The sequence below is a fragment of the Leucopleurus acutus genome (genome assembly GCF_964270905.1).
Source record: "Leucopleurus acutus genome assembly, chromosome: 19".
NCBI lineage: Eukaryota > Metazoa > Chordata > Mammalia > Artiodactyla > Delphinidae > Leucopleurus > Leucopleurus acutus.
This window is the reverse complement of record NC_139161.1, coordinates 51,414,049-51,434,762: the sequence shown is the minus strand read 5'-3', so window position 1 is coordinate 51,434,762 and position 20,714 is coordinate 51,414,049.

Here is a 20,714-nt window from a genome sequence, read left to right as displayed (position 1 = left end):
ACTGCCAGTTTGTGCTCTGGTCTTAACTCCTCAATCCACATGCTAGTACCACTTTTCAGAGTCTCTTTATTTCCTTCCATTATTTGTTCTTTTGTATATTTGCACTTTCTCACTTCCTCATTTTTGATTGGGCTAATGAGTTATTTACCTTTAAAAAAAGTATTTTAGATTTATATAGTAGTTCTGTTTTTCTTGTTTTCTAATTTATTATAATTTGGTTTTCTTCGTTCGTTCCTTTCTGCAGCTTTCCTTTGGTTTATTTTGTTATTATTTTCTATCTTTTAAAAAAGATGCTTATTTCTCCATTTTGTTTTGAAATATGTATTTAAGGTGATTAAGTATTCCTCTTAGTACTACTTGAGCCACATTTCATAGATTCTGGTATATATTCTTTACATTATTATTTTTATTATTTCCATTAATTCTTTTGTTTTGGGTTATGTTTCCATTTTGACCCAATTATATGAAAGAGAGCTTTATTTTTAACTTCCAGGACAGAGAGGACTCTTTGATTTTCTTATTAAATTCATTTGTTGCAATATGATTATAGGATATTTTCTGCATTATTTCTGTTTTGAGGGTTTTGAAATATTTCTTAAAGACTTAAATATGATTAATTTTAATAAATATTATTGGACAATTGAAAGGATGAAGTATCCTCTGCTTTTAGGATGCAGAGTTTGATATATATCAGTAAGGTCTGCTTTGTTAATTATATTGTTTAGGTCAACTCTATTTTTAGGGTTTTTATTTTAACTATTTTTTTTTTATGGCCTCACTGCACAGCTTGCAGGATCTTAGTTACCCAACCAGGGCTTGAACCTGGGCCCCAGCAGTGAAAGCGCTGAGTCCTAACCACTAGACCGCCAGGGAACTTGCCTATTTTTAGTTTTAAAAAAATTATTATTTGTTTTTGATTGGATGAAACAAGTAATTTAAAGCCTCTTTTTTATTAGCACGTTTCTGTTTCCTTCTTCTTGCTTATTTTGTAATTTCTGCTTTGTGAAGGTTACTTTTATGTTGTTTGGTACATTGATAATCATAATCGTTACATTTTCATTGCCAATTGTACCCTTTTTTTTAATAGATCTTTATTGGAGTATAATTGCTTCACATTACTGTGTTAGTTTCTGTTGTATAACAAAGCGAATCAGCCATGTGCATACACGTGTCCCCATATCCCCTCCCTCTTGAGCCTCCCTCCCACCCTCCCTATCCCACCCCTCTAGGTCATCACAAAGCACCGAGCTGATCTCCCTGTGCTATGCTGCTGCTTCCCACTAGCTAACTATTTTATTTGGTAGTGTATATATGTCAATGCCACTCTCACTTTGCCCCAGCTTTCCCCTCCCTGCCATGTCCTCAAGTCCATTCTCCATGTCTACGTCTATATTCCTGCCCTGACAGGAATATAGGTTCACCAGTACCATTTTTATTCCATATATATGCGTTAGCATATGGTATTTGTTTTTCTCTTTCTGACTTACTTCACTCTGTATGACAGTCTCTAGGTCCATCCACGTCTCTACAAATGACCCAATTTCGGGCTTCCCTGGTGACGCAGTGGTTGACAGTCTGCCTGCCAATGCAGGGGACACGAGTTCGTGCCCCGGTCCAGGAGGATCCCACATTTCGCGGAGCGGACCCGTGAACCATGGCCGCTGAGCCTGCGCGTCCGGAGCCTGTGCCCCGCAATGGGAGAGGCCACAACAGTGAGAGGCCCGCATACCGCATTAAAAAAAAAAAAAAAAAAAGACCCAACTTCATTTCTTTTTATGGCTGAGTAATATTCCATTGTATATATGTGCCACATCTTCTTTATCCATTCATCTGTCGATGGACATTTAGGTTGCTTCCATGACCTGGCTATTGTAAACAGTGCTGCAGTGAACATTGAGCTGCATGTGTCTTTTTGAATTACGGTTTTCTCTGGGTATATGCCCAGTAGTGGGATTGCTGGGTCATATGGTAATTCGATTTTTTTTTTAAGATCTTTTTTAAAATTTAATTTAATTTTACTTTTTTTTGCTGTGTTGGGTCTTTGTTTCTGTGCGAGGGCTTTCTCTAGTTGCGGCGAGTGGGGGCCACTCTTCATCGCGGTGCGCGGGCCTCTCACTATTGCAGCCTCTCTTGTTGCGGAGCACAGGCTCCAGACGCGCAGGCTCAGTAGTTGTGGCTCACAGGCCTAGTTGCTCCGCAGCATGTGGGATCCTCCCAGACCAGGGCTCGAACCCATGTCTCCTGCATTAGCAGGCAGATTCTCAACCACTGTGCCACCAGGGAAGCCCTGGTAATTCGATTTTTAGTTGTTTTTTTTTTTTTGCGGTATGTGGTCCTCTCACTGTTGTGGCCTCTCCCATTGCGGAGCACAGGCTCCAGACGCGCAGGCTCAGCAGCCATGGCTCACGGGCCCAGCCGCTCCGCAGCATGTGGGATCTTCCCGAACCGGGGCATGAACCCATGTCCCCTGCATCGGCAGGTGGACTCTCAACCACCGAGACACCAGGGAAGCCCCGATTTTTAGTTTTTTGAGGAACTTCCATACTGTTCTGCATATTGGCTGTATCAATTTACATTCCCACCAACACTGCAAGAGGGTTTCCTTTTCTCTACACTCTCTCCAGCATTTGTTGTTTGTAGATTTTCTGATGATGCCCATTCTGACCAGTGTGCGGTGATACCTCACTGTAGTTTTGATTTGCATTTCTCTAATAATTAGTGATGTTGAGCGCTTTTCATGTGCTCCTTGGCCATCTGTATGTCTTCTTTGGAGAAATGTCTATTTAGGTCTTCTGCCCAGTTTTTGATTGGGTTGTTTGTTTTTTTAATATTGAGCTGCATGAGCTGTTTATATATTTTGGAGATTAATCCTTTGTCCGTTGATTTGTTTGCAAATATTTTCTCCCATTCTGAGGGTTGTCTTTTTGTCTTGTTTGTAGTTTCCTTTGCTTTGCAAAGCTTTTGAGTTTCGTTAGGTCCCATTTGTTTATTTTTGTTTTTATTTCCATTACTCTAGGAGGTGGATCAAAAAAGATCTTGCTGGGGCTTCCCTGGTGGCGCAGTGGTTGAGAGTCCACCTGCCGATGCAGGGGACATGGGTTCGTGCCCTGGTCTGGGGGGGTCCCGCATGCCGCGCAGCGGCTGGGCCCTTGGGCAATGGCCGCTGAGCCTGTGCGTCCAGAGCCTGTGCACTGCAGTGGGAGAGGCCACAACGGTGAGAGGCCCACGTACCACAAAAAACAAACAAACAAACAAAAAAAATCTTGCTGTGATTTATGTCTAAGAGTGTTCTTCCTATGTTTTCCTCTAAGAGTTTTATAGTGTCCAGTCTTACATTTAGGTCTTTAATCCATTTTGAGTTTATTTTTGTGTATGGTGTTATGGAGTGTTCTAATTTCATTCTTTTACATGTAGCTGTCCAGTTTTCCCAGCACCACTTATTGAAGAGACTGTCTTTTCTCCATTGTATATCCTTGCCTCCTTTGTCATAGATTAGTTGACCATAGGTGCGTGGGTTTATCTCTGGGCTTTCTATCCTGTTCCATTGATCTATATTTCTGTTTTTGTGCCAGTACCATATTGTTTTGATTACTGTAGCTTTGTAGTATAGTCTGAAGTCAGGGAGTCTGATTCCTCCAGCTCCATTTTTTTCCCTCAAGACTGCTTTGGCTATTCGGGGTCTTTTGTGTCTCCATACAGATTTTAAGATTTTTTGTTTAGAACTGCTTTTGCTGCTTCCCATAGGTTTTGGGTCATTGTGTTTTCATTGTCATTTGTTTCTATGTATATTTTGATTTCTTCTTTGATTTCTTCAGTGATCTCTTGGTTATTTAGTAACACACTGTTTAGCCTCCATGTATTTGTGTTTGTTACAGTTTTTTTCCTGTAATTGATTTTCTCCAGTTGTACCCTTTAGCTTTATAAAGTAACCTTGCTGTCTTGGCTCGAATTCCACCTCGTCGATTATTAAAAGCATGACTTCTGCTTTAAAAAACTTGTTGTATACCCTTGCCAATGTTTTAATCTTTAAAATAAACTTTAAGAGTGCTTCTAGATTTACAGAAAAATTGTACTGAGATTTACAGAAAAAGTGTACAAAATCGAAGGTTGTACTGAGAGTTTTCATATACTCCACACCTAGTTTCCTCTATTGTTAACATCTTACGTTAGTATAAGGCTTTAAACGTGAAGAGAGTGAGAGGAAGCAAATAACACAAATTGATAATGTAGGAAGTGGAGAAACAAGGATACACATAAAACATTTAAAAAATAAACCAGTAAAATAAGCAAATCTCAAGCGAGCTTTATTTTTTTCACAAAGTGAGAGAGTAGGAATAAACCATGAGAAGGAATGAAAGAAACACTACTTATACAGTATAGGCTTAAAAAAAAAAAGTAGTAACTCTGCAGCAGGGATAGACAGGAGGGAGTGCTCTAGGAGTCCCTGGTAATTTACAAAGCCTGTTGTTTGAACCTCATCATTACCTGACACATCTAGGGGTTTTTTTGTTTGTTTCTTTTGTTTGTTTGTTTTGGTTTGGTTTTCTTGGCCATGCCGTGGCTTGCGGGACCTTAGTTCCCTGACCAGGGATCGAACCCAGGCCCCTGCAGTGAAAGTGCCAAATCCTAAACACTGGACCACCAGGGAATTCTCCATGCTGTAACATTTTATTCAGTTAAGTGTCAACGGTCCTCTTTTTAAGTAGTTATTGTTGCTTTGATTTCAGCTAGTCCACAAAGTAGAAAATATAACCCACCTGGTCTGAAGATGAGACACTAAAACCACACATTTTAATTCCTCAGTTTATTCCTCATGATTTAAATAGAGAGCCCTCTAGGGGGCAGCAGTGGAATGACAGGAGCTGCTGTTTGGATATTGTGGAGAAGAGGGAGAGACAAAATGGTGACCTCTAGACCAGAGCTTCTAGGTAAAAGAGAAGACTTGGCATTGGAACTCTTGATCCTTTCTTTCACTGTTTACAGATGGCCACCATGTCACACACTGCAGTGGAAACCATTCACAGAGGATCCAATGTGAGTGCCCACCTGGAGTTGTGCAGCAGTGCAGCCCTACAAGAGTACAGATGGAGTGAGGGGTAAGAAGTGATCAAAGTCAGATCAAAGGAATGTGACCAAGATTCCCAAAGGTGTTTTTTCTTTTTTGCGGTACGCGGGCCTCTCACCGCTGTGGCCCCTCCTGTCGCGGAGCACAGGCTCCGGACGCGCAGGTCCAGCGGCCATGGCCCACGGGCCCAGCCGCTCCGTGGCATGTGGGATCCTCCCGGACCGGGGCACGAACCTGTGTCCCCTGCATCGGCAGGCGGACCCTCAACCACTGCGCCACCAGGGAAGCCCCCAAAGGTATTTTGAGCCTGGTGTAAAAAGAAGGGAGAGAGGATTGATGGGAAAATTAGGGGTGTGTAGTCCAAATGGGAATCACCATTAACAAAGATTTAGAGGCAATAGTAAGCCTCTTATATGCAGTGATACCTGGGCAGATTGTCCCAGTAAAAGAAGACTCGTTGCACCAGACTCTCCTGGTAGATTAGGGTGGAATTTTTTTTTATTGAAGTATAGTTGATTTATAATGTGTTAATTTCCACTGTACAGCAAAGTGCTTCAGTTATACATATATATATCTTTTTTTAATATATTCTTTTTCATTATGGTTTATAATAGGATACTGAATATAGTTCTCTGTGGTATACAGTGGGACCTTGTTGTTTATTATGGTGGAATGATTTGAAGACTGGAGTGAGTCCTTGGCCCACCCACATTCAGTCTTTTTTTTTTTTAATTTTATTATTTATTTATTATTTTTGGCTGCATTGGGTCTTCGTTGCTGTGTGTGGGCTTTCTCTAGTTGTGGTGAGCAGGGGCTACTCTTCGTTGTGGTGTGTGGGCTTCTCATCGTGGGGGCTTCTCTTATTGCTGAGCACGGGCTCTAGAGCACAGGCTCAGTAGTTGTGGCTCGCGGGCTCTAGAACACAGGTTCAGTAGTTGTGGTGCACGGGCTTAGTTCCTCCGACATGTGGGATCTTCCCGAACCAGGGCTGGAATCCGTGTCACCTGCATTGGCAGGCAGATTCTTAACCACTGTGCCACCAGGGAAGTCCCCCACATTCAGTCTTGATAGTTTAATTTGGATGTCAGTGACCCCTTTTTCAATTGTCTGCTTAATTGCTTCCCATAAGTGTCCCACTGTTACTCTAACTTAAACAATTTTTCTTCTCTCTAGCCCAATCATGCTAATACTCATAACCTCAGACTCAGTCTTTTAATGTCCCTCATTCACTCCTCTTCTGAAACTCAGTCAGTCTTCAGGTTGTTTCAATCTGTACCTCACAAAGTTTCTCCAGAAAAACTTATAAGTGGCCAGTGCAAAGATTCTGAGAGTTTATGATTTCTCGAGACTGTCTTTTATTACCCATCTGACACGGCAAGTTCTAAGCTAAAACTCCACCTCTCGCTTGGTGAGGTAGTGAGTGGGTTGCTGAAAGGTTGGTGGCAGGAGGTGATTTTTTTTTTTTTTTTAAGGAGGTGATTTTTAATGGATCATACGTGTCTGTTTCTGCCTTATTAACTGTATTATGTTAACCTTATTTAAATTTCCTCAAATATTTGTGGGAAGCTGTGGGGCATAGATAAGATGTGTAAGATGTTTCAAGGATTCAGACTCTCTGTATCTGTCATGTCCTTGCCATCCCACAGCCCTTACCCCAGGCCAGGGCAGGCTCCTCACGTTGAGATGACACCAATAATTTCCAGATTGGGCCTTTGGTCTCTACATTTTAAGAGTTATCTTTTTATACACTGTTTTGCTCATATGCTCTTAATCCTAGCTTTGATTCTTCCTCTCAAATGGCCCTTGATCTTGTTAGATTTGGTTATATGTTATGCTTTTTTTTTTTTAACCCTTCTAAGCACATGGGCCTGGTGGAAACAGCAGTAAATCTACAATGTCCCTTTTTGTTGTGTTCTTGGAGAAAAATGGGAGCTTCCACATGGTACATGGGTTCCAGGAGTGCTAGTCTAGCTGCACCCACTTAGGGATTCAGGCTGCTGACCTTTGCATTTGATCCTCCTATTCTGTGTTCCGAGGGATGCCCTATTACAGGTTACCTGGCCCAGATTGGCAGAAACACACTGACTAGTGCATATCAAGATGTACATGGAGGCAACATGGCTGAGCTAGGGCTCTCTAAGGATATGGGGAAATCAGAAGACTTAGAGGCTGAGAGACCAGAGGTTAGACAGTAAAAGGGATAGAAAGACCAGAAATGTGTATAAACACAGAGGGAATGGAGTCCTGGGGGTCCTGGCCTTTGGATTAAGTGGCTCATTCATAGCGGGTATTTGAATGTTTGTCGACACGGAATGAATCTTGGAACTCTGAGGTACTATGGAACGTTTTGCAACCATGTAGGAACTATGGAACGATGGCCCCAGAGGGGCCACTGCTACTCATGGCCAGGTTCGGGAGTGGAGGTGGGGACCGGCAAAAGAAATACAACTCAGTTGTTCTGCCTGCCGAACACTAACTTGCACATCCTACCAACACTTTAAACTCCTTGTATCTAAAACTGAGCACCTCATCTTTGTTCCCAAACTGGCTTCTTCTCCTGCCGTTACTGTTGCTGACAGTTGCTTCGGTTCATCAGCTTGTATCCTTTTTTCCCCCTTCTCTTCCATATCTAAAGTCTCAAGATTTTGAGAATATTTTCTAGGCAAGAGTAAGTTTTATTTTGCTACCTTCCACCTAGCATTACATACTGGACTCACTTTTATAAAATGTTAGTATTTCTATGTCAGTACAACAGTACCCATTCCTGTGTGCTCCTGTGTGTTGCAGAAGCTTAGGCCTCTGTTCTAGCTTTCTCATTCTTGCACTCAGGCATGCTGCAGTGATTTTCCTCCATCACCAGACTTTTGATTTCTCTCTTCCACTCCTGTCACCCTCATGCAGGACTTTAGCTACCTCTCTCGTTGGGTAGGCGCGAATAATCTGGGCTGTTCTCTTTGCCCTTTGATCTACTTTATTAAAGATTTCTCAGTTGTTGTGGAACATTCTACAGCGATCCTATAGTGTCTATGGTGATCTCTCTTGATTTCAACTCTGTTTCCAGATATTGTTCTCTGGTTGCTGTTGTTGGTTGTTTTCTTCCCCCCCATATGTACCACATTTCTTCCCAGCAAAATGGTAACTCTCCAAAAGCAGAACCAACACTTTTGTTTAACAAATTATATTCCTACTCTACTTCATACTGATTGCTAGAGAATCCTGGAGAGCTGCCCTGCAACATGTACTGAATAAATGCTAAGTAACTTGACTTAATAGGACAGATGGGACCTCTCTGTCTTATTTCTTAAAGCTGCATGTGAATCTGTAATTAGCTCAACATAAAAAGAGTTTAACATTGAAAATAAAAACGCAAGGCTCAAGATTTTGACGCAATCATCCGTCACACTTCCTCTCCTCCATTCACAAATTGCTGTAAAGATTCTTTGCTACAGTAACGTACGAATGCTTGTTGAATTTGAAGCATCTTTGTTTACTTCGTTCCAGCCAGATGGCTTAGGCTTTTAAAATCCTAAACAACTGTTGGGCTGTTTCCTTTCTCTGGGGTCTGAGTGAAGGGGGACGTGGAGGGTAGAGGTTGTACCTTGAAGACAGGATGCAGCCCTGGGAAGCACCTCATGGTGGCCTCAGCGGTGACCTCAGCCAGCAGATGGGTGTTCGGCAGATGACATCGGAGCTGGTGCAGTTGGAAATCTGAATTTTGGACCCAGGACTTTGCCAGGAGCCAGGCAAGTAGAGGATCTGAGGGCAGGAACAGTCATGGGGTCTGGGAGCTGGGGCTGGGAGGCTGGATCTGGGAAAAAGAGAAATTAAGTATTCATGGACCTCTCATCATACGTAAGACACCATGTGCAGCCCATCTGTAACCAGCAGAAGGAAAATACAGGCCCTTTTGGACACTCTGGTTTTATTCACAGGCAGACAAAGTGTTCCAGAGTTCTTCCGCCAGCTCTGAGGTTTCCACAGCTTGCCTGTTTCTCTTGGCTTTATGAGTACCGGGAGGCTCCCCCATCTAGTACTGCTTGGTAGCCAGCAGGTGGCGCTCAAAGGTCAAAGTACGCTAAAGAGCCTTCCTGGATTTGCCAGTTACCTTCGGAAGATAGAGAACAAATAACCAAGAAGAGGTCGGTTCCATTCCTACCCGTCCCCCACTCCATCTCCCTCCCTTTCCCCAACCCCCATTGCTAGGTACAGAGGGTCAGTCCGTGTAAATATAACCAGGCCATTGAGTTGGAATCTTGGAGTACAAATACTTTTGAGCTGATGAAAAAATTGCTACTATGTAAATAGGTTAGGCTGAGGCAAGCCTTGCCCCAGTGTCAGGACTGCTGACCCCAGAGCCCATCCCAAGGCTGCAGGGAGATGAAGAGGGTGCCTTTAGGGTGGCCTCCAGTGTCCAAGGCCAGAATACACCCAGAGAGGGTGCTCTACTAAAGCCCCATTGAACCCTAAATGCCTGTGCCCTTGTAGCCAGCACTCTCCTTCTGTCCATTCTAGGTGCTGCCAGCCACCCTGGGTGGGCAAGCAGGATAGAGGGTGGACTCAGAGGGGTGGGGGGGAGAAAGGAAAGAGGAAGGGTGCAGCCAGGAGCAGGGCTGTTTGGAGGGCAGGGCCAGCAGCTGGGTTATAAATGAACCCTGCTAGGGCAGCGACCACAGCCCGGGTGAGAAGCTCCCAGTGACACCTGGCATCCCTCCCTTCCTCTCACGTTCTGCCCAGAGTTTGCCAGGGCCTTTGCTCCCTAGAGAGCCTAGACTCAGAGGGGCCTTTCCCTGTGTGGGGGCTGCAACCTACAACCTACAGATGCCTGCCCAGAGAGCTGGGGAGCAGAGTTAAGGGGCCGGCTGGAGATCATCCAGATGCACGGAGAAAAAGACATCTTTTCCTTCCTTTCCTCACTCATTTAATATTTACTGAGTACCGGAACTTCCGTGGTGGTCCAGCGGTTAAGACTTCGCACTCCCAATGCAGGGGACCTGGGTTTGATCCCTGGTCAGGGAACTAGATCTCACATGCATCTTTAGTCCCCCGCAACTAAAGCTCCTGCACAGGGCAATGAAGATCCCGCGTGCTGCAACTAAGGCTCAGCGCAGCCAAATAAATGAATAAATATATTTTTTTTAATTTACTGAGTACCAATCACATGCCTGGCCCTTCTCTAAGCCTTACATGATGGGGGTGGAGGAATGGGGAGGGAGCAAAAAAAGTGAATTAAGACATGCCTTCTGAACTGTCATGTGTGTGGAAAAGTCAACCTCAGGTACTGACATAGGAGGGCTCGAGGTATGGAATACTCAGGTTACTTCTGTTTGTCACGTCCGGGGAGTGTTGCACGTGGAGGAGACCCACAACCTGGTTTTGTTCCCAGGGACGGAGGGAACAGCAAGTACAAAGAGAAAGAAGTGTGAGAATGTTTGCTGGAGGGTGGGAGGTGGGGATGGGATGATACAGGGCAAATAATTCCAGGATGGTTAAGTGCCCTACTCAAGCGATTCACTCCTCACAGATGAGGCACAATGTCCGTCGGTCTCGGGGGAATTGTTTCTTAACTGAAAAGAAAGCAGCTCAAGTCCAGATAATGGTGGAAATTCAGGCATCAGGAGTGTGTGTGTCTATGGGCCAAGGTCAGGGTGAGCAGGATAGATTGGGTAGATAGGTCTTTGCCCTTTTTCTTGCCTTTATTATTCCTCCCCAGTCACAAATGCCTCTCTTCAGCTCCCTAGTTAAGGGTGGATCTGCCTCTGCAGAGACCAGCATTGTACACTTGGATGACGTGTCTCTGATCAGCGATGTCCAATGGCTTCCTCTCTCCTTCTCAGATCCTGGCGCTGGAGCAGCGCCATATTTCTCTGGCTCCCAGCCTCCGCTTCTTGGCTTTGCTCTGAGCGTCGTCCCCAGAGAGCTGTGTTTCTACCACTGTTACCAGGAGATCATGCCTACCAGAGCCAAGCTGGGTGCCCAGTGCACCAGCATCTATTCTGGGGCCACAGCTGGAATTGGACCACCATGGCCAGTGTCATGAGTATCTTGGCTTGGTTCTTTGACATAGGTTCTAACAGTTTAGGTCAGGAGGTCAGATCCTGGATGGAAGAAGAAATGTCTGAATGTTTTCCACCAGCCTGGACTAATTCTCACCCTCATGGAAGCACTGGTGCTTCAGAATGGTCCAGCTTTATCTCTAAGCAGCCTGCTTCCCCAGTGAGTGCTGCGAATTTTGAGTGGCCCTCTGCCTCCTCCTCTGAATTGCCAAGAGGAAGTGGATTGAAGTATAGCCAGGGAACCCAAGTGCGCTGATCCAGGTGTGCTATAGCCATTGCTCCAATTCCCCCAGGCGTTGCCTTTAGCAGTCCCTGATGCTAGAGGTAATTGAAGCCTGCCCAGTGCCAGGGAAGCATTGAGAGGCTGAGCACTGCCCAGGGAGCTCCACTCCCAGCCTGAAGGGAAAACCCTAAGGATACACTGGGACTGGGAAAGGGAAAAAGGTGGAGGGATATCTCTGGCAGAGTTAACAACTAAGCAAACAAGCTTATGCACTGTATTTAATATTTTCAACACCATCAGAATCACTTTTTATTTCTACTGAAAGAGGAAGCTGAATCTTAAATTGTTCATCTTAAACCTTCAAGACAAACTGGGCTGTTATGAGATTTGAAAACAAACAAAGCCCCATTAAGAAAAGCTGAATAAGCTTACTGTCGGGTGTTTTTACATTAATTGATACACATCTTTATATGTCATTAATCTGAAACAACTAACAGAGGCTCCTTAATGTCCATGAAGAAAAGAGTAAACTATTACTTTTTTAATATTATTCTGATATTAGAAAAAGTATTCTCTTCCTAAAAGAAAAAAAATGCTTTTTATACCGAGGAACCGAGAAATATATTTGCTTTGAAATTAATTTTTTTCCTTTAATATGTAATCTTGCCAGGAAGCAAGATACAAGTTTTGCAACATTCTTAAAAGAAACACTTATAATTTTAGATCGTATTCCTCCTTAGGTTAAAAGGTAGGAGGCTTGGGTTTTGTTTTTTGTTTTTGTTTTTTTTTTAAACAAAGAATTGCTTTATTAACACAAACACACAAACTATAAAGCACTAAAATTTAAATATCTAAGTCATAGCAAACAGGTGACAATTCAACATCCAGGGTCGACCAAATGCTTGTCAGAGCAACAGATAAGACTCCCAGGGTGGGACCTCCCTGGTTGTGCAGTGGTTAAGAATCCGCCTGCCAATGCAGGGGGCATGGGTTCGATCCCTGGTCTGGGAAGATCCCACATGCCGTGGAGCAACTAAACCCGTACGCCACAGCTACTGAGCCTGCGTGCCACAGCTCCTGAAGCCCGCATGCCTAGAGCCCATGCTCCGCAACAAGGGAAGCCACCGTGATGAGAAGCCCACACACCGCAACAAAGAGTAGACCCCGCTCACCGCGCAACTAGAGAAAGCCCGCGCACAGCAACGAAGACCCAATGCAGTCAAAATTAAATCTTTTTTTTTTTTAAAGTACTAGTCAAGCCAAGAGACGGGACTAGATTCAAAAGTACAAGAGGAAAAAAGTCAAAGAAAGAGAATCGCAGACATTAGAGTTAGCAAAACAAAGACTGTAAAATAATGGATTCATGTGTTGAAGAAAATAGGTGAGATGATAAAAAATTTCACCAGAGAACTGTAATCAGTAAAAATGAATCAAATGGCAACTCTAGAGCTGAATGATGCAACAGCTGAGATAATGATTTCAATTAGGTAGATTTATAGCAAATAAACCGAGCATAAAATTGGATTAATATGTAAAGCAATTATACTCCAATAAAGATGTTTTAAAAAATTGGATTAATAAACCAGAAAACAGGTCAATAGAAAATAACATAGTAGAGAAAGAAGGAAAAATAGAAAATAAAGAGCATAGGTATGTTGAACACAATTAGAACACATGTTCTAACATGTGGAATTCTAGAAGAAAAGAGAATTAGGCAAAAGCAATTTGAAGAGATAATGGCCAAAAATTTCTCAAAACTGAGTAAAGATATCAACCCAGAGATTCAAGAATCTCTGTGAACCCCAAGCCCCCAAGCAGAATAAGTACAAAGAAAACTACTGCCAGGCTTATAATAGCAAAAGTGCTAAAACAAACAAAAAATAGAAAACTATAAATTCAGCCAGAGGGGGAAAAAGATAACTAAAGGAACAATAGCTGAGGTGTCAGCTCCATTTCCCAACAAAAATGAGGGAACCAGAAGACAACAGAATGCTATATTTTTAAAATTTATTTATTTATGTATTTATGGCTGTGTTGGGTCTATGTTTCTGTGCGAGGGCTTTCTCCAGCTGTGGCAAGCAGGGGCCACTCTTCATCGCGGTGTGCGGGCCTCTCACTATCGCGGCCTTTCTTGCTGCAGAGCACAGGCTCCAGACGTGCAGGCTCAGTAATTGTGGCTCACAGGCCCAGACACTCCGTGGCATGTGGGATCTTCCCAGACCAGGGCTCGAACCCATGTCCCCTGCATTGGCAGGCAGACTCTCAACCACTGCGCCACCAGGGAAGTCCCCCAGAATGATATTTTTAAAGTGCTAGGAGAAAATAACTTTTAAAATATCCTTCAAAAATACAAAGTAAAGATATTTTTAGACAAACAAAAAACAGAGAATTCATCACTGTCATATCTGCTCAAAAACAAATACTAAAAGGAGTTTTTTAAGCAGTAAGGAATGGTTCCAAATAGGAACACAAAAATATAAGAAGAGTACACACACACACACACACACACACACACACAGGAATATTATTCAGCCATGAGAAGGAATGAAATTCTGCCATTTGTGACAACATGGATGGTCCTAGAGGGTGTTATGCTAAGTGAAATAAGTCAGAGAAAAACAAATGCTGTATGATTTCACTTATATGTGCAATCTAAAAAAGCTGAACTTGTAGAAACAAAGAGTAGAATGGTGGTTACCAAGGGTGGGGGGGGGGATGGGGAGATGTTGGTCAAATGTACAAACTTCTAGTTAGAAGATGAATAGGTTCTGGGGACGTAATGCACAGCACTGTGATTATAGATAATCATACTGTACTATATATATATATGTGAAAGCTGCTAAATGAGCAGGTCTTAAGTGTTCTCACCACGTAAAAGAAATGATAACGACGTGACGTGGTGGAGGTGTCAGCTAATACTACTGGTGTTATTTGTTATAGCAGCCTGAACAGACCAAGACATTTTCATTTCCCAAACCAGCATCAGGTGTGTTCCTGAGGCAGATTGAATGAAGATGCTGAAAGAATTAAGTATTTTCATCTCTAAAGGACATCTTTGTGATTAAAGGTCCCAATGATCAGAAGCTTACAGTCCTAATAATAAGGGGGGAGGGGAACACATTTTAAATTATATAGAATAAACCTTAATCTTAGGAACAACAAAATAAGTTCTAATGAAATGCAAAAAAATCCACTCATTTTATTAGAGAACTAAGAATGACTAAGAACTAAGGAAAAGGAAAATATTTGTTTCCCTCGCAATCTCTCTTTCCTTTCATGTCAATAAACAAGTGAGAAAATTGGAGCGTGGTATACACAAAACTTATTGATGAAACATCATGTGTACTTAAAGAATCATACAACCTGTCAATACTGTGCATGTATAGTGGGACTAGCAGAAGAAAGAAAGGAAGGGAGAGAGGGAGGGAGGAAGGAAGGAAGGGAGGATAAATATTTACCAAATGATAGAAATATAGAGATTTATTGTTTTGACAGTGAAGTGACCAGTGGAATGTTAGCAAAGGCATTCAGTAGTGAACTTACTGAGTAGACTCTACAGGTGGGTCTCACTGAACATCTCACCGAGTATCTTCACTTCTGATTGTCTCCATTAGGTGAAATTCCACAGGTAAGTGGGCATCCGAGAAAGGGAGTCATGCTCCTGGCATCCATCTCATTAGAGGTACACCTCCCTTGCACCCCTTTTCCTGAAGAAGCTCCCTCTCCCCGGCTTAGATGTGGTGTTACCCCCTCACTAGAGAAGACCCCATATGCAAAAAGATAATAATTGTCCCTCAGACCCACTCCCCATCACATGATAGGCTAGGAATCGGGGAGTCTCACTGAATGTGGAGAGTCACGACTGTCATTCTGCTTTTTTAGAGTTGGAGTTGACTACTGCCTAACATTGCATTTAAAAACTGCTAAGCCAAGCTCCAAATGCTTTGTTTCAAAGACTGTTACGTAAGAGAATGTTTATTTGCATCAAAAACAGTTATGTACCATTGCATGTATCTTAAGTTATTTAGACAGTTGGATTGTTGCCTGGAAAGAAAGTTCAGAGGAACTTTATCTTCTGACTCTCCCCATTAGGTGAAATTCCGTAGTTGAGTGGATATCCAAGAAAGGGAGTCACGCGCCTGGTATCCGTCCCAATAGAGATGAACCTCCCTTTCCCTCCTTTCCTGAAGAAGCTGCTCTTCCCTGGCTTAGACACGATGTAACCGCCTCACTAGAGGAAGACCCCATGCAAGAAAGCAAACAATAACTTCCCTCAGGACCTACTCCTCAGCAAGAGCCAGTAATCAGAATGGGATCCCAGCATTCAGCCACATGTAAATGTAAAACACATGTACATGTGACAGCAGATTCTGAAAGAGAAAGTTTGCATATTAAGAAGATTAGAGACATTTTGTTTGTTAATGTCGATACAAATCCAAGGACTTTTCTGGGAAGTGGATTTTGAGGACCACCAGCCAAGGGAAGAGGAGTATTATTTTACATCAGGCTGAAATTGTCGATCTAGACGGATTTAACAGAGATTCTGAGTTCGGGGTGTTTTTTGGCACATCTGGGTGTGATTCTAGCAGATACATTGGGCCGCAAACTGCCAGATACAGTTCTGGATGATATAAAGGAAGCTTAGATGCCATAAAGCCCTTGGCATTTTGCACAGGAAGAAACTAAGACCTGGACACATAACAATGCTGAGTTAGTTCCATTATATATATATCCCCTTCGTTCACACGCCATGTCCCTCCCTGAAATTGAGAAACACATCAGTATGGGAAGCGCTAGTTCTTTTAAATGAGTTTTACTGGCTCTCCTAAAAAACAAAAATATGTTACTCAAGAAGACATCTGGAGGCTGTACAATGACCATGTGCTTTATTTAATCTGCTCTGTGATTTCTAATTTCAATAGTAGCCTCCATATAAAGTAAAAGTACTCAATTACCTCAACTTTGATTTAGGTTAAGGTATCATAAGCAATTAAGAATTTTAGAAAATACATTTAAACTGATACCGTGAAACATAATCATCATTGAAAATAAGCATTTGTCAGAAAAATAGGCCATCTTAAAACTTTCTACCCAGACAGTATGGTGGAATAACTCATAGCTACACAAAGTTTTCAATTTTATCTGACTTGTAAGAACTCGTTTATAAAGATTTTTTATTTAAATCATACCAATTTAGGGCTTCCCTGGTGGCGCAGTGGTTGAGAGCCCGCCTGCCGATGCAGGGGACACAGGTTCGTGCCCCGGTCCGGGAAGATCCCACATGCCGCGGAGCAGCTGGGCCCGTGAGCCATGGCTGCTGAGCCTGCGCGTCCGGAGCCTGTGCTCTGCAATGGGAGAGGCCACAACAGTGAGAGGCCCGTGTACGGCAAAAAATCAATCAATCAATCAATCAATCAATCATACCAATTTAGTTGAATACACACGTATACTTTTATATATTCTTTTTATTTATTTATTTATTTGGTTGTGCTGGGTGTTAATTGCAGCTCGTGGGCTCCTTAGTTGCGGCTCACCAGCTTCTTAGTTGCAGTATGTGGGCTCCTTAGTTGCAGCTCCAGGGCTCTTTTTTAGTTGCGGCTCGCCAGCTCCTTAGTTGTGGCATGCGGGCTCCTTAGTTGTGACACATGAACTCTTAGTTGTGGCATGCATGTGGGACCTAGTTCCCTGACCAGGGATTGAATCCGGGCCCCCTGCATTGGGAGCACGGTGTCCTATCCACTGCACCACCAGAGAAGTCCCTATATATTCTTAAATAACAGTGTAATGTAACTTATCTGACCTATAAAGCAAGTGTAGGGAATTTAGAAAGTTACATTTATTTTAGCCTTTTAAAAAGACATATGTAAATTCTTGCATAAACTTAAATATCATTTTGTATCTTTATTTCACACTCTGGAAAATTCCAGGACATAATGTAGAGCCACCTTCTACCCAAAATTTACAAAGCAATTTAATCTATCAAAGGGTTTGCCTTGAGTTGAAATTTAGAGTGATTAAAATATGATTCTCTCATTTTTCTTTTACTGATTAATAGTAAGTTCTTCTATGTCTTAATTAAAAGTCTCAGTATCAAGTGTTGAAGGCTTCTTATGACCACTAATAGTTGGCCTAATGTAAATTCACATATTTTTTCTTTAGCTTATAACTTAGCAAGGCTGAGTAAAAATTTCCCTTTTAGTCATCCAAAAACTTTGGAGAGATAGAAAGAATGTATTTTGAAGTAAGAATACTGAGTAAAGGGACTTCCCTTGTGGTGCAGTGGTTAAGAATCCGCCTGCCAATGCAGGGGACACAGGTTCAATCCCTGGTCCGGGAAGATCCCACATGCCGTGGAGCAGCTAAACCCGTGCGCCACAACTACTGAGCCCATGTGCCACAACTACTGAAGCCCGTGCACCTAGAGCCCATGCTCTGCAACAAGAGAAGCCACCGCAATGAGAAGCCTGCGCACCGTAACAAAGAATAGACCCCACTCACCGCAGCTAGAGAAAGCCCTCGCGCACAGCAATGAAGACCCAACGCAGCCACAAAAAAAAGAATACTCAGTAAATTTTTTATTAATAACAGTTGTTTTGCACGGTTAACTTATATGGGTTTTATTTTTCTCATCCATATATAATATTTATCTTCTTAAATTGAGGTATAGTTGATTTACAATATTACATTAGTTTCCTGTATATATATAACATAGTAATTCAAAATGTTTATAGATTATAATTCCATTTATAGTTACTATAAAATATTGGCTTTATTCCCTATCCTTGTAGCTCATTTATTTTATACACAGTAGTTTGTACCTCTTAAATCCCTACCCCTATCTTGCCCCTCCCACCTTCCCTCTCCCTATTGATAGCCACTAAGTTTGTTCTCTATATCTGTGAATCTGTTTCTTTTTTGCTATATTCATTAGTTTGCTTTATTTTTTAGATTCAACATATAGGTGATATATTTGTGTTTCCCTGACATTTCACTAAGCCTAATACCCTCCAGGCCCATCCATGTTGTTGCAAATGGCAAAATTTCATTCTTTTTTATGGCTGAGTAATATTCCGTTGTGTATATATACCACATCTTCTTTATCTATTTGTTTATTGATGGGCACTTAGGTTGCTTCCATATCTTGGTTATTGTAAATAATGCTGCTGTGAACATTGGGGTACATGTATCTTTTCAAATTAGTGTTTTCATTTTCTTTGGATATATACCCAGGAGTGGAATTACTGGATCATATGGTAGTTCCATTTTTAGTTTTTTGAGGAACGTCCAGTATGTAGTATTTATCTTTTAACTAAATTTCTATAACTTAATTGAGTAATATATTTTTTTACTTAAAAATACCCTTTTAAACGTGAAAACCATAGTAAGACTCTGTCCCTTTGAAGCCAGTTTAATTACAGATGTAATATATTTGTGGAAGGTAATAAGTATAATTAATGACTTGGTTCTCTTTTCAAAGACTGTGAAGTTTTAAGATGTCATTTTCTTCTGACAATTATTTCCTTTTCTTCCAGCCTAAAGAGAATCTTTCCTAAAGACTGTCATATCTAAAGCACCATCAATTTTGGTATTATCTCTACCTAGCCCCGGCCCAGCTAGTCTTTGCACTTTCTTATCTTAGGTTTTTACAAAGCACTTACTAATTTCTTATAATCAAACAAAATAGAAACTCTGTTTAATGTGGAAGATTTCATGACCTTTATAATATCTCTGATTCAAAGATGCTTTCTGAAGGAAATTATTTTTCTTTGTTATCCTTGGAGTACATATAGTACCAATCTTCAGGGGACTGCCAACTTTGGCAAACATACTGTTTGTTTTTTTTTTAATTGAAGTATAGTTGATTTACAATATTGTGTTAGTTTCAGGTGTGCAGCATAGTGATTCATGTTCTTTTTTTTTGCCGATTATATTCCATTATAGGTTATTAAAAGATATTTAGTATAATTCCCTGTGCTATACAGTAAATCCTTGTTGCTTATCTATTTTATGTATAGTATTTTCTGCCTTTTAATCTCATACTCCTAATTTGTCCCTCCCCAGCTGCTTCTGGCTGAGTAATATTCCACTGTATGTGTGTGTATGTCTTAAGCCAATCGTCTGCTGTTCAGCACTTGCGTTGTTTCCTGTCTTGGCTATTATAAATAGTACTGCTATGAACATTGGGGTGCATGTATCCTTTTGAATTAGAGCTTTCATTTTTTCCGGGTATATACCCAGGAGTGGAATTGCTGCACTGTGTGGTAGCTCTATTTTTAGTTGTTTAAGGAATGTCCATACTGTTCTCCATAGTGGCTGCACCAATTTACATTCCCACCAACAGTGCAAGAGGGTTCCCTTTTCTCCACACCCTCTCCAGCATTTATTATTTGTAGGCTTTTTTTTTTTTTTTTTCGGTACGCGGGGCTCTCACTGTTGTGGCCTCTCCCGTTGCGCAGCACAGGCTCCGGACGCGCAGGCTCAGTGGCCATGGCTCACGGGCCCAGCCTCTCCGCGGCATGTGGGATCTTCCCAGACCAGGGCACGAACCCGTGTCCCCTGCATCGGCAGGCGGACTCTCAACCACTGCGCCACCAGGGAAGCCCTATTATTTGTAGACTTTTTGATGACATCCATTCTGACTGGTGTGATGTAATACCTCATTGTGATTTTGATTTTCATTTCTTGAATAATTAACAATGTTGAGCATCTTTTCATGTGCCTGTTGGTCATTTGTGTGTTTTCTTTGGAGAAATATTTATTTAGGTCTTCAGTCCATTGTTTTCTAAAGTCTTTATTGAATTTGTTACAATATTGCTTCTATTTTATGTTTTGGTTTTTTGGCTGCGAAGCATGTGAGATCCTAGCTCCCTGACTAGGGATCAAACCCGCACCCCCTGCACTGGAAGGCGAAGTCTTAACCACTGGACCTCCAGGGAAGTCCATTTTTTAAATTGGTTTGTTTGCTTTTCAGATATTGAGTTGTATGAGCTGTTTTTATATTTTGGATATTAACCCCTTGTTGGCCACATTGTTTGCATATATTTTCTCCCATTCCATATGTTGTCTTTTCATTTTGTTGATAGTTTTCTTTGCTGTGCAAAAGCTTTGAAGTTTGATTAGGTCCCATGTGTTTATTTTTCGTTTTATTTCTTTTGCCTTGGGAAACTGATCTAAGGAAATATTGCTGTGATTTATGTCTAAGAATGTTTTACCTATGCTCTCTTTTGGGAGTTTTAAAGTGTCATGTCTTATATTTAGGTCTTTAAACAATTTTTAGTTTATTTTTATATATGGGGTGAGGAAGTGTTCTAATTTCATTGATTTACCTAAAGCTATCCAGCTTTCGCAACACCACTTGTTGAAGAGACTATCT